Source organism: Suncus etruscus, chromosome 11 (assembly GCF_024139225.1).
Source record: "Suncus etruscus isolate mSunEtr1 chromosome 11, mSunEtr1.pri.cur, whole genome shotgun sequence".
Taxonomy (NCBI): Eukaryota; Metazoa; Chordata; class Mammalia; order Eulipotyphla; family Soricidae; genus Suncus; species Suncus etruscus.
This window is the reverse complement of record NC_064858.1, coordinates 45,598,486-45,604,882: the sequence shown is the minus strand read 5'-3', so window position 1 is coordinate 45,604,882 and position 6,397 is coordinate 45,598,486. Positions and strand designations below refer to the sequence as shown.

Genomic DNA, 6,397 nt, shown 5'->3' with positions numbered 1-6,397 from the left:
TCTTTTCTTTACTTCTTTTCTTTTTTTCTTCTCTCTTCTTTTATTTCCTCTTCTTTCTTTCTTTTTCACCCTTTCTTTATCCTTTCTCTTTAAGTGTTCTGTCCCATATCACCTGGGAAAGCTTTTCAAATGTAACCCACAAATCTATCCTCTGACTGCCAATGTAGGCACATGAGAGTATGTGTATGCCATACCAATGTCAGTTTAATATCCATCTGCAACAAATATAATGCCTATGTAGTAAAATGTTCTCCCCTCTATTATAGATAATCCTTCCTCCCCCCCTCTCTATTTATTGGCTCAACACCTTACATACTGTTTTCAAGCCATTTGTTATTTCTTCACATTTAACCATTATTTTACTCTCAGACCTTAAAAAAAGAAAAAGAAAAAAACTCCTCACGAAGCAGAACATTTCCCCCAGCCAGCCAGATGCCAACCATCTCCCAAAGATCAAAGATAGATTCTCAGCATGAAAAGAAACCAACAGTCTATTGCTTTTTAGTTACTCTTGGTGGATCCTCTTTTTTCACCTTCTTCGTTGACTATTGCTTGCTACCAGATTTGGTCCCTGAGTAATCCCCCACTTTAGGACACTTCCTGATATGGGACTGTTGGAAGCCATTTTCCCTAGACTCCACAAAACTAAATCACAGGTTGAAGCTGCGCCCTAGATCTTTCCCCTTCCCTGCCAATTTCAAAAGATTCAGGGTACATATAAATTTCCTTTAAATATTTATTTTAGATACATTCCTTTAATAGGCATAACCATTATCAAATATCTTATGTAGCCGCAACTTCCCTTACTCTTGGGATCCATTCGCTTCAAAATATTAGTAGACAAGTCTCTGTTCAGAGTTCATGTAAGTAGAAGTTCCTTGGGACTGTTGGTCTTGACACCTCGGCTGCCTACATGCACTAGTAATACCTTCTGGCATTGTCCCTTTTTGCATAGGCACATTAAAATGGGAAAAATTAACAGATTCAAACAAATTCGTATCTAATTGAGATAGACACACAAAATGTTTTATACTACAGTGGGACCTTACACCCTAAACACTTGGCATAGTGACTTGCCCTAGACTCCAGTTGAATTGACAATGACCACTAACCCCGAACCACGGATACCATTTATGGAAACAAATATGGTTTCCCACACCAGCACCAGGACATCTATTTTTAGGGCAGGATTCTCTGAAATGCTAACTGATGGTGAGACAAATCCAGAAGACACTACACAGCACCCAGACTTCGACATAGCTACTATACAGAAACCAGGATCTATAACTGCAGTTACCAGACAGCAACAACTGCGATGGTGAAGAGCTGACCACCAAGAATGACTATGGGGTTGGACAACTTAGTATACCTGGAGACTTGAGTTGGCCTTATGCCAAAATACCTTAGGGGTAAGACCTCCCTGTTTTTTAGGCCAAAATTCTTTCAATTCCTTCCATATTTTGCTGTGCCTGTGCAAACGACACCTGCCACATACACATTTTTAATGTATCTTCCATCTCTAAAGAAAAAAAGAGGGGGTGCACTAAACCTTCGGATAGTGCATTAATGACTTTATTGGAAATTCAATAATTTTTACAAATATAACTGCTAATAAATTCTCTCCCTTCTTTATCTATATTTTTAAACTCCCTATTTTCTTTTTATGTTTGAATAACTTCACTTTCTGTTATCTTGAAAAAAATGTATTATGATCAGTTATGTCAACTATGGACTTTATTTTCTTTTAATAAATTAAAAAAATATTCAGAAAAAAATGTTCCATCACAGTCCTAAAAAAAATTTCCTTTTTTAAGGAAAAAGGGAATTAACTTTTAACAGGTTCAGAGGATCTGCCCAACTGCATGGTCCAAATCAAGTTCTTCCATGAGTTTTTATTTTTATTTATGATCATATGAATGTTTTATAGGGAGCAAAATAAAATACCTATCCTAGGCTTATGGATGAGAATTATATATAAGTATAGGTATGAGTATAAGTATATATGTATATACATATGTATATGTAACAATAATATATACGTATATATACATATATACTTAAGGAGAAATAAGGAGAAACAAAGAAGAAATTGCAAACATAAAGAAGAAAAATGTTTGGAAATTACAAGGAAGAATGTTGAGATTGAAATTATATGGGTGATAATAAAATTGACTATAAAATGTAAAATATTAGTGTTTTCTGTGGAGTAGGTACTGAACTACAAAGCAGATAAAAATAATTTAGACAGCCTATTCTAGAACTAAACCAATGAGCACACAAAAAAAGCAATCTCATTGGCAGAGGTTTAAACTATTGACCCAATGGTCTACTCATTAAGACTATATACAGCTTTGCATGTCCAAACTACTTGATATGGAGACCAATTCTAAGAGATATTGGCATGATACTGTTCGTCAGAGACCAACCAATCAATGGTGGTAAGTCATGCATTCCAAGCCCCTTTCATTCTAGAAGAACTAGTTTGTCATCACAGGAATATTTGCATATTCCTTATATGATATATTTCTTCTCTCTACCAAACCTCAACCAGTATTACTGATCAAGGGCTTGTGCCTTATCTAAACATGTGTTATTTTATAGGGACTGATATTTGTCAAGGAGGCCTACTACAGGAAATTATTTGTTCAGGAGTGATCATGTATCTATTAAGTAGGAGTTACATTAGAATTCATATAAAAACACCTTTACTGAAACAGCATTGTGAAGGATGACCAAAATATACTATAATTTTTCAAATGAGTAGAAATTTTAAGTATTTTTTTGATTTTCCAGGAGAGTTGAAAATATTTAAATTTAAGAAAAGTTAGATACCTTTTCCAGTTTCATGATTTCTCCTGATGACTTAATTGTTATAAAAATACAAGCAATAATTTATAGTACTATCCCACAGACTAAATGTTTTTAGCTATAAATGGTTTTACTACATAATAAATATCTTATATTCATGCCTTAAAGATAAAATAATGCCAGATTGGTCTAATCTTGGAATTTTGTTTTGATTTTCTGTGGGTAAAAAAATAAATAGAAGTCAGATTTAAAAAATTAAATTCTCAAGAAAAATTTGCCTCAATTTCACCTCTGACAAAATATTTTGTGTAGTTTTAGCCAAAAAATAAAATTAAATAATAGATTCTGCAAAATTTCCTCTAATATCTAAAATATTAAACCTTTCAGTATTTAGACCAACAAATTAAACCTTTCAGTATTTAGATCAAAATTAATTAAATTTGATTATCTTTTCTGGTATGAATTGTTAGAAATGAAATTAGGAGCCAGAAGATGATCTCAACATTATATGAGATTTTAGTAAATATGAATCTCACAGCTCTGACTACTTCTCTATTCTCCTCTTGTTCCAGAGTATAAAATACTCCAGAAAAAAAACACAAGGATGTCAGAAGAGTTCGTGTTAATGAAACTCCTTAATCAATTTGACTTTCTTAATTTTAATTTATTTTAAAGATGAAGTTTATCTTTATAATTTTTGTTATAACACTGTGAATAGCAAGTTGTTTATAATACGGTCATATCAGGTATTAAATGTTCAAACACCAACTCCACCACCAATGTGACCTTCCTTTCACCAGTTTTCCCAGTTTCCACCTGCAACTATAGCCTGCTCCTTTGCAGGCACAAGTTTTATATTGTTTGTTAACAACACAAAGACAAACAGAATGATCAAAACTTTGATTACTAGAAGTCAATTTGTAATACTTATAATCTCTCTATTGTGTTACTAAAGTCAGGATCTAACAAAATAATTAATGGGCTATGGTGGGTTGGTTGAGTCTTCATTTTGCAATTTAGGCCCAATAAACTTGGTTTATTTTTATTTCTATGTAAATTTCACATGATGTTAGAAAGAAAGAAATTCAATTACATTAACAATACATATAAACATAAGTTGCTAGTTTAATAAATTTAGTTTATTATATAGCACATGAAATCAGTTGCTGTAAATAATTATGTCAAAATATATGTAGCTTACATAATTTTATAAATATATTTTTTATAAATGATATTAGGACAATCATGAAAATACTTCAAGTGTTAAAGTCTATTACTTTTGAAAATTTCTATAGAATTATTTAATAAAATTATAAATTAAAGTTCTGAAAGAAATTGCTAAAAATTTGATTGCCAAAGATAAATGTTTATGTTTTCTTTAATGGAGGATAATTAATCATATTCTATTTAAAAGTCATTGAATATATAAATGACATATAATTGTATATACTTATAAATATATCAAATTTTATCATGTCAGTTTCTGTTTACAGAAGTGTCAGTATTGTTATGTTTGGGGAACGATGTTAGCACAGCCATTCTGCCAATTTCCCTTGACTCTATTTATGGGGTTCAAACTGTCAATTTGTACTCTGCCAACATTTTGATTCCATGGTCATAGTCTAACTAATATACCACCCTCATCCCCTTTGTAAATTATTTTTATCTTCCCTAGATTTGTTTAGTTATACATTATGCATGAAATCATTGTATATTTTTCTTTTTTCTATAAGTGGTTGCACTTATCTTGGCATCTTTCACTTCCTACGATGTTCTTATAATAGGTACCAACTTGGACCCCTGGTAACCCTATTAATAATACCATATTTCATATCAGTTTCCATAGAAATCTTACTTGACCTGTTTAAAAGAAAGTTCTATTTTCTCAGATTCTTGATATCAAATCCCGTGAATGCTAGAAATAAAATCAAATATATACTGCTTATAAAAAAAATTAAGGACACATTCAGAAGTACTCAGGATCTGAGTACTTTGGCTTCGTGCTCAGGTGTCACTACTGGTCAGTGAATCATAAATGATTCTAAGAACCTAACTGGAGCTAGCTTCATGCAACACAAGAAACCTAACTTCTGTATTATAACTCTGAAACTTATAAAACATAACACATTTTAAAATCAACTTACAATGGGTGAAAGAGTTATCTCAATCTTGATAAGATGTGCTGTTTTTAATTATCTTGTTCTTTCTATCAGTTACTTATTTTGCTGGTCAATAGTCTATATTTATCTAATAGCCTATTGTTTTTAATAATTTTTATTTCCTCTATATAGAGAAAGCACATTGTTTTAGGAACCATTTCTTGTGAAAACATCTTGAAACAAAGGTTGTCAGGATGAAGATGGGGGGCATTGGTGGTGGGAATGTTGCACTGGTGAAGGATGTTCTTTTTATGATTGAAACCCAAATACAAACATGTTTGTAATCATAGTGCTTAAATAAGTATATTATTAAAAAAAGATTTGTTTGAGTGCGTAGATATATTGCTATTTTGGTGGTTTATTTTATGACTTGTTTTGTTTTGTTTTTGTTTTTGGGTCACAGCTGGCAGTACTCAGGGGTTACTCTTGACTCTAGGCTCAGAAATTGCTCCTGGCAGGCTTGGGGGACCATATGGGATGCCGGGATTCAAACCACCATCCTTCTGCATGAAAGGCAAACACCTTATCTCCATGCTATCTCTCCAGCCCCAGGATTTTATGACTTTTTTAAGCACAATTATCTACACTTAGATTACTCCTGTTCTATTTCAGAACCTTTCTTTATCAAGTGAATCACCATCACATTAAAGTAGAAAGAGCAATGAAGATTCTAGATACAGTTCAATCTCTGTACAATGGGAAAATCATAAATTATTTGGACAACAGATTTCTTTCATTTTTTCCTAATTTTGCCACTTTTCACTTTTTTTCCATGCCCCCCCATTCACAATACAGACCAGGCAAAGGGCCTGGGCTAAGGTGTTTATGGGGTTCAGTTACTGTACCTCCTTTTTCTATACAGTCAGTGTAAAGAACACAGTCTGTGCTAAGCATTGTGCTAAGCTTTTTATACAACTTGGTATACAGCAGTTTCCATCATACAGTTTTATTCTTGCAATATTACTTTACCAATTCCAACACTAGTGTTGATAATTATTGTATTCATCACTGTCTATGGTCCTTTTCCTCCTCTTTCCATTTTGCAACTTTAGAAAAGTGATTTTGTTTTTTATTTGTAAAAACAGGATTTTAGGACCTTTTTCATTTTTTAGTTTTTGGTTTTGGGGCCACACCCAGTTGTGCTCAGTGTTTACTTCCTGGCTCTGTACTAAGAAATCACTCCTGATAGGCTCAGAGGACATATAAGATGCCTGGGATCTTATATTCTGGATATATTCTATATATTTCCTATTCTAAAATATACTTCATTTATTTTACCTTCATATCATTTGTTTTGTACATGGTCAGAAGTGATAGCAGATGAGCCTCTTTGTACTACTAATGACTATTTCCATTGGTAGCAAAGGATTTCAGTGATCAAAATTCATCAAGAGTTACCTATGGTTATTTTACTCTTACACTTGATATAT

At 32.5% G+C, this 6,397-nt stretch overlaps 1 non-coding gene across 1 annotated transcript; it reads right to left on the bottom strand.

Moving 5' to 3' along the window:
- Positions 1 to 5,737: 5,737 nt before the first annotated feature.
- LOC126023190 (small nucleolar RNA SNORA51) lies at positions 5,738 to 5,872 on the bottom strand. The gene has a single exon (XR_007500394.1). It is a non-coding gene; the product is annotated as a small nucleolar RNA SNORA51 (small nucleolar RNA).
- Positions 5,873 to 6,397: the final 525 nt, after the last annotated feature.